Here is an 8,475-nt window from a genome sequence, read left to right on the forward strand (position 1 = left end):
TCCACTTTTTGTTGAAGAAGATACATCCAGCCAATTGTAGAGAGAGTAGCAGCAGTGGTGTAAAGGCAGCAGTGTGCAGCAGAGCAATTTTGTACCGGAAGAAATATGTTGCAGCAGCAATTTTTTTAACAGCAGGAATATGTTGCAGCAGCATTGAGGTAAGGCAGCAGGTGCAGCAACAACAATTTTGTAACGCCAGTAATGTGTTGCAGCAGCAGTGAGGTAAGGTAGCAGGTGCAGTAGTAACAACACAGCAGCAGAAAAAAAAAGAGATGAGACTGAAAAGAAAGAGAGGGAGGCGAGACAAGAAGATTGAGAGAAGAGAGAGCCGAGAGAGTAAGGGAGGAAAGAGGCGAGAGAGAGAACCGTGAGGGGTTGGGGGTTTATTCTTGTTTTCAATATTCTTCATTAAATTGAAAATAAACAATGGCCAATGGCCAATGGCCTTACACTTAAAGAGAATAAACTTCCAAAAATAAAAAGATACTTAGAAACTCAATTGCATGAAATAAAAACTACCTAATAGATCAATATAAAGAAATCCTAGTTTCCTATTTGTGTAAGACAATCAAATATCACTAGATTTAAAGTAAAGTACTAGAATCAAATAAGATTTAGTGGGGTCCACAAAATCTTCTAAGATCTTCTAAAAATCTGGATCGATCTTGGGACCCACAAGATCTTCTAAAATCTGGATCGAGCTTGGGGCCCACAAGATCTTCTTCTTTCTATTCTTCCAGCCACAAAGATGGCTGCTTCTTCTTCTTCTTGCGCCTGTACACTTTGATGTCCCCATCACAGATCTAATCATTTTTCAATTGTTTACACCAAACGATTGGACCATCAGGCTGAGGAGTGCTTACGCTTGTAGGTCATTCAAAAAATTCAGTCAGAAAGGTTACTGTGAGGGGGGGGGGACTAAATAAACAAAAAAGAAACACTGGAAGAACGATATTAAATACATTAAGTTGTAAATTTCATTTGTTTTTGCTGAAAATTCAAAAGATATTTTATAGCTTACATGTTCCTCTCACCCCCTCCTCCCCTTGTGGATTTTGTTTCTCAGGATGTTGTTGAAAGGTGTTGAAGATAAGCAGAAAAGATGGAATGGGGATGTAGACATCCTGTCCTTATAAATTCTTTAGAGAAAAATGAATTTGGCTGTGGTGAAGGTGTTGAAGATTGGACTGGATATGGTCGTTAAATTCTGGTCCAAATGATTAGGTAAGGGATACCTAATGGACCTGGGCCAAGATCCATTCAATAAAAGGGAAGGGGGAAGGCATTAGGTTGCCAAGTTAAAGGAACTAGTCTTCTTTCAGTCCCATCCTAAGTGTGGATTGAGCAAGCACATGAGATCACAACCAACCTAGAATCAGGAAGGGGGGGAGGGGGTGAATTGGAAATGCTTAGAGATTGCACTAAAATTTGGAGAATGTAGTGCAAGGGGAAGACAAAGCAAGCACATGAGAAAATGCACAGCTTTTTAGAGTTGTTTAGCAAATGCCTGCATTTACTACCCGGAACATTCTAGGTTTCCACTGTGGTATAGTTTTTCCTAGTGCTAAGCAAAACCATACAGTCCTACTTAGTATAGGCTAGGGAATCATCTGTTGTTTAACCTGGGATCATAACCAATCTAGTAACTTCACGGGTTCACTGCCAAACAACATTTCCACTCACTCTTGTGGAGAATCACCTGCTATCGTCTGGGCTCACAACAAACCCAGTTGTTTCCTAGGATCACAACCAAACCTAGGTGTTTATAGGGTTATACCTAACCTTAACTCTCTCAGAAGTTCTTTGGAGTTTTTGAAAAACTAGGTTTGAGTTTTGCAACTCGAGATTTACAAGCCTCTTGGTAGGAATAAATTTAAAACATAAAAGACTTAAAGTCTGCATAGTGAGCTAATACAGTAGCAACAGACATTACAGTACTAGGCATAACTTTAAAATATGAAGACTTAAACATGGAAAAAATATGAGAAACATCCAAAAAAACTGAACTGACAGACCACATCCAGGCTGTATGATCATTATCATCAAACCGGTGAGCAACAGCTACTAAAGAGTCTGTCCAGATCTCTAGTGTTTAGAGCTGATATCCAACAATGTTGTTGGTTGACACTTTAGTCTTAGACTTATTTACTAAGACATTTAAGATCATTTATCTATATAAACCTACCTCTCTCATGGAGTCATTTGTTGGCTGGAGGCATGTGGACGAAGAAAAGCAGGTCTAACATGAATACTAAGAGCTGGTCAGGCTAGTCAAGGGGAGACTTGCTATGAACCACACAAGGGTGGGATTGCAAACGAGAATGATGATAGATGAGTGAAAGAGAGTGATGGGTTATTTCTCAGTTGAAGAACCCTTAGGGCCTTAGGCCTTCACCTCTGGGAGGACATAGGCAAGTCATCCTTGGCTATCAAACACAGCTCTTATCTTCATGTAAGACCTCTGTTCCCCTAAATCAGCAATGCCAATGCCAATGCTGTGGTTTGGGAGCCTCTATTATAGCCAAAGGCAGATTAGAGAGTGTGTGAAGTTCAGATTTGGATCACCACATAAAGTCTGTTCCTCCATCTTTTCATCATTATCCATAGCTGTAATTTATTTTTCTTTTCCTTCTTTTTCATGAGTGAGAGTGAGAGATGTTATGGTCATGATTGACCTTCAAGCATGTGGGGTGCCTGTCCCATGAGGGAATATATTCTTGAGAATTAACAGGGTCTCAAGGGATCCAGAAGAAGAAAGAGAAGGAGAAGATTAGAAGAAGCAAGAGAAGAAGAAGAAGATGAAGCTTTTCAGAAGGAGAGGGAAGATAGCAATGCTCCCAAAGATATCCTTTGATACATGCTCAACTTGTATTTGCATCCCACATATTTCTCTTTCAGGGGCTTGATGCCTTGATGATGTGGATGTTTGGAAATTTAGAAAAGAAGTTATTTTATAATAGGAGAGTGTGCTAGTGTGGAAGTGGGAGAAATTTTTTTCTTAAGTAGAAAGATAAAGAGTTTTGACATTGATTGAAAGGGTAGTTGCAGTTTTGCACAAAACTAAAGGAAACATTTCTAGGTTTTGACCCAAGTTGGGTGTCAGAGAGGTTAGTTGATAGAGCTTTTATCTTATAAACAAGACAATGAGAAATTGAGATGAGCTGAATCATGCACTTTTCTAATCTCTTGGATCCTCTTCCCACTTCCCATTTCCCACTGTGAGCTCTTTATTCCATGCCAATATCATTGTCACTATGAGGCCATGGGCTGTGGGCACTGAAATGTTAAAAGTCATGGTGACATGGTTTTTGTTCTCACAAATGCCATTGTTGACTTGTGTTATCATTCACATCAGGAACTCCGAGCCACAGAAAGTTTTTGTAGTCAATTAACTCATCAAGATACAAGGTTCTATGCCAAGCTTCTTCCCTACAAAAGTTGCATGTAACTAAATGTTCTTGTAACATCCTTCAGGTGTTGCTCTTTTATCTGAAAATCTCTTAGCTTGGTTCTCGTGGAATACGGGAGATGGGCAAGTCCCTCTCTCCTTTGCACCTATGGACGTGTCACTCAACCATCATCCCTCCGAAGTTAATGGTACTTGCAGGGATACCATGTAAAGTTTTTATCCCAAAAGTTTGAACTAGTGGATGGAGAGACTCCCAGGTGTATAAGGAGCCGTAGGCTAATAGTAGCTGATGTGGGACTAAACTCTCTCTCTCTCTCTCACAACCGAGTTAGTAATCTAAATTATTGGAGTCTTTGTCAGATTACTATAAATACCTTATAGTTTAGGCCAACATTCATGATTGTTATAGTAGTAATTGTGATTTATTTCAGTATCACATTTCTTTGTTATCGCACTTGAACTGCCCAATTCCAAAGAATGTTCAATCTTTTGAATTGGGTCCATACTGACAAGTATCCAGGCCATCGATCTGACTAGTCCCGTGGGTCCATACTAACCCCATAATCACATGGATCGGGTCATATCGAGATTGAATGAGAATCATTCAACTTTCACCGAAAGCAGTGAATAGCACTAAACATGTGTGAGTGGCCCCAAGGAGTGACGCAATGAAAATGCAGTGGGTTAGATAGTGTTCTAACACAGATGAACCCTTGAATCCACTAGGTAGTTAGAACCTTAATTGTAGAGAGGAAGAGCAAAATGGCTGCTTTTGATTAAAAATTGAAATGTCTTACAAATGTACCTAAGTGACTTCATATAGTTAGGTCACTTCTAAGGAAGCACAAAAATGTGAGCAAATAAGCAACTGGGGTAAAAAACACACACATAATAGAAAACTAGGAAAACCCAAAATTCTAAGACCAAACTTCGTGGGCACCATTGAGGACCTAAGTGGATGAATTGGAGAAATCTTGGGCGGGCCTAGTTGTCTGGACGAACTAGATTGTTTTCTCCTCTAGAGCGTTGCCTGCCATTTTTGAATTGGGGTCATGGCTCTCGTGACGCTAACCGAGTCAAAAGATGTGGTTCTAGCAGTATTACTGAAAATTCTAGGAGGATCAGTTAGTATCTTCGTCCTGACCGTGTGATCTTCTGTCGATCCAAATGGTCAGGTGGTCTTTTGTCGTTCCAACTGATCTAGGAACTCCTCTAAGACCTTTTTTACATTAAGGATATAAAAGGAGTCGAACCTAGAACCACACGCTTCCTGAGGTAAAGATCCCTTGCCAACTCGACTACCCCCTTGAGGTTTGATCTTAATCTCATATCAAGTATCTGACTAATAATCAAATTAGAAAACAAATGAGGTTGTTTAGACCCATTGGATCAATAATTAGATTTTGGATCATCCAATTAATTCTGGGTATATATGGTGCAGAGGTTCACATGGTTTGAGGAGAATCGAATCGGTCAACCCGATGGAGACCGATCTCAATTCTAAATGATCCTGCAACCATCTTTTGAATTGGCCATGACTCATGTTTGATGATTTTCATTTTTGGCCATTATTTTCTTCTTTTATTTGGTAAAATATATTAAAAAAATAATAATAAAATTTAGGACTGAGTTTTCCTAAGGTCTCTCTTGACCGAGTCCTTCGGGTGGTGTCCACAAGGCATAGAGGAACAAGGGGGATATTATCAACCATCCGTATAAAATAATTTACAAAAGTAGACCCTCAAAATAGTGGGACCCAAAAACCTAAGGTCTCAAATGTTAAGTTTCATCATACCTGAATTTGATCAAGTGATAAAGTAAAGCTTTTTTATTTATTTTATTCTTTAAATAATTCATTGGTGAGAAAAAGAATATACAAGGGAAAGAAAAAAAGGGAGTGGGGGAACAAAAAGACAAAGCCCACAAAAAAAAAAGGGCGAGGGGGAGGGGGAGGGGGAGGGCATCTAACCCTCAAAGAGACCAACTATGGGAGACATCAATTGGGGGCGGCAACAACGATGTGGGTTTACCATCAAACAATCCTTCTCGATTGAATCTGCTTCTCCAACTGCCATCAACCCCATCACCATTGGCTCCCCTTGATGATATCTGCATCATCCATGGTGCCCAAAATATGATTTTCAAACAAATACTACTACACATCTATAGAGCGCCTAAGGAACCATCAATATATCATTGTTATAAATGTTGGGGTTTGTATCGATCTCAATCATCACCCATATCGATATTATTATATATTGATTGGATCAGATAATTTTGCCCTCCATTTTAAATTGCTTTCTACAAGTCCTTTGCGGAAGTCCTGACTTGTGCTTAGTTTGCTCCAATGCCATTATATTATTCACGAAAGCTGAAGCTAGTTGAGTCTTCTTTCATCTAGTTTTCGTTTCATTAAATTTCATTAACCATACTATAAGATATCCTTCGTGAACTGAGAGTACGTTGTTGCTGCCCATAGCAGAGCAGTAGCGACCAATCGCGACTTCGACCATGTCCCCTAAGAAAGTCATAATAACCATTTGATATCAATATAGAATGATCCATGGGTGGTAGACCACAGTGAAATAGTGAATTGACGAGTAATTGAGGAGTGAGATCATAACCTAAATCGATTACTCATCGAACAACATTATGTCAAACTGAAGGAGGATTAGGTGGAACTATTATGAAAAATAGAACTATCTTGAGCTTGCCACAAAAAGTAAAAAGTAATAGTTGCAACCATAGTTAGTAAATTTGGGAATGACAATAATACGTGAATGGATACGTACGGCAATTAAATGGATCATATGGTAATAATATTTTTTTAAAAATATTATGCAATAATGCACATACGGCAATGATACGGAACGTGTTTAATACAGTTGTTCTGAAAAAAGTTGGGAGCAAAAATCCAGGACTAAAAATGATTGTTTGAAACTAAATTCTAATCTATCATGCTTTTATGGACACTAAAATCCAATCTGGTTTTCCAATTTGAAATTATTTCCCATTCTTTTGAATTTTCACATTTAATATTAATTAAATTTAACCCTTAAAAAATGTATGGTAGAAAGAACTAAGAGGAGAATCAAACCTCATCTTGTCTTGTAACTTTTACATGTTCTCTTCTTCTTCTTGGTACGAAAACAATATTCAAGAAGAATGAGAATAAGTGTTTACAATCGTTCATCCTAGAGATGAGCTTGGATTTTCTTGAAATTTCTATGGGGGTACAATCTAAGACGGTCACAGATCAATTTTAAGGCTCAAGAACTTCCTCTCTTCAACTCTTTTGATTTCTCAGATATAGTATTGCAAGAACAAAGGGAGGAGAACACCTGTGTCATTTTCCTCTTTCTAATTCTTCATATTGTCCAGCTGCAACTATGTCTATAAATAATTGTCGGTCTAATTCAAATGGCGATTGTATGCTAAATTTCCTGCAAAGATTTTAATTTCAACCCCTTTTGGAGAATGCCGCCCTTGGCCATCTTTGTCCATGTGAGTCATCTTTTTTTAATCTTTCTTGCTTCTTGTTAAAATTATTTGCAAACGCAGTCGCCCTCTATTGGATTTTCAACTACCAATGGGAAGAGAAATGAAGAAGAGGAAGGGTTGATTGGGTTTTCAACAATCAATGGGAAGAGAAATAGAGAAGAGAATGAGAGCAAGGGATATTGATGTCTTACCTATCGCCCACAGTCGCTGGCCGCCGAGAATGGAGATGAAGGAGAGGGGGTCACTGGGGCAAGGGTTCCTCATTTTTTTGGTTTACTTAGATGAGGGAAGAAGAAGGGTTATAGTTTCGATCGATTAGAGTTCCTGATAGAAGAAAAGGGTCGGGAATCGGGATTTGGCATATTTAGGTTGATCTCATTTTTTTTTTTTTAACCCAAAAGTTTTATTGAGTATATAATGTATTATACGGGTATTATTCGTGTATAATATGGTTATCTTTAAAATCCGAGTATTAAACGGTTTTTTTAGATTGATGCGCCAAATTACGAACTTTTGAATTAAACATTCGGATGCACGAATTATACGCATATTTTACTAACTATGGTTGCAACAACAAAAATATCATATTGTTTTCATTTTTTTTTTATTTTGCCGTGGTTTCGCTGATGGAGCCAATAATATTCACTGTAATTTTGCACATGGTAGAGGGGTTTTTACCATTTTTCAACTTGTTCAAAATCTTATTAATTCCATGTATTTTCATCCATTAAAGAAGAGTAAATGACCTAAATTAGGAGAGAAAGTCACTACCCTCCCTTTCTTGTCTTTCAGACACGATTCAATAATGAGAGAAAGACAAGGTTTCATCCCGACCCATGACGACTACTAGTCATGTGATGCCCAAGCGAATCAATAAAATGGGTGATGGAGTTATATTTGATGCTAAAATTTCAAGTTCTACATATCATTTACTCATCAAGAAATCTTTTAAATTGGGCCATTACCTGATTATGCTCAGATTTTAACGGATTGTTGATGAGCTGAGAAAATTTTGAATTTGGGTACAAAGTTCGTGACACCTATGGGATTGGTAAGCTGATATCATATTATTTTCAGCAGATAAGGATTTGCTACATATCCCCCAAAGTGGCCCTACAAACCAAATTCGTTTAGAGATGAAGACTACTTTTATTGGTCTAAATTCCTCAAATCAATAATTTTCAAAGGAACCGCGTCCCTTCGATCCATGCAATGAATAAGCATTAATCACATGTGAAGGGAAAATGGACTTAGCTAAACAAATATTCTATTCACCACCACCACCAACAACAACAATAACAAAACCATCAAGCAATGAACTGACCATTATTGTCAAACTATTAGAAAGCAAGCGATTTCTCTCCATCCAATAGTTCCTGATATAATATGTTTTTCTACCCTACACAAATCCTTACTTGTATGTTCAGTTGCCATTAATACTAATAAAACTATCTCTGCCTGGGTTGCTTGCATTATTAATAATGGAAGAGGTGTCTTATTATATGCTTATTACATGATGACAGGACAAACTTTTGATGCCAGTGCTAAAGGATTTCTATATGGGC

This window comes from Macadamia integrifolia, chromosome 4, assembly GCF_013358625.1.
Source record: "Macadamia integrifolia cultivar HAES 741 chromosome 4, SCU_Mint_v3, whole genome shotgun sequence".
In the NCBI taxonomy this organism is placed as follows: Eukaryota; Viridiplantae; Streptophyta; class Magnoliopsida; order Proteales; family Proteaceae; genus Macadamia; species Macadamia integrifolia.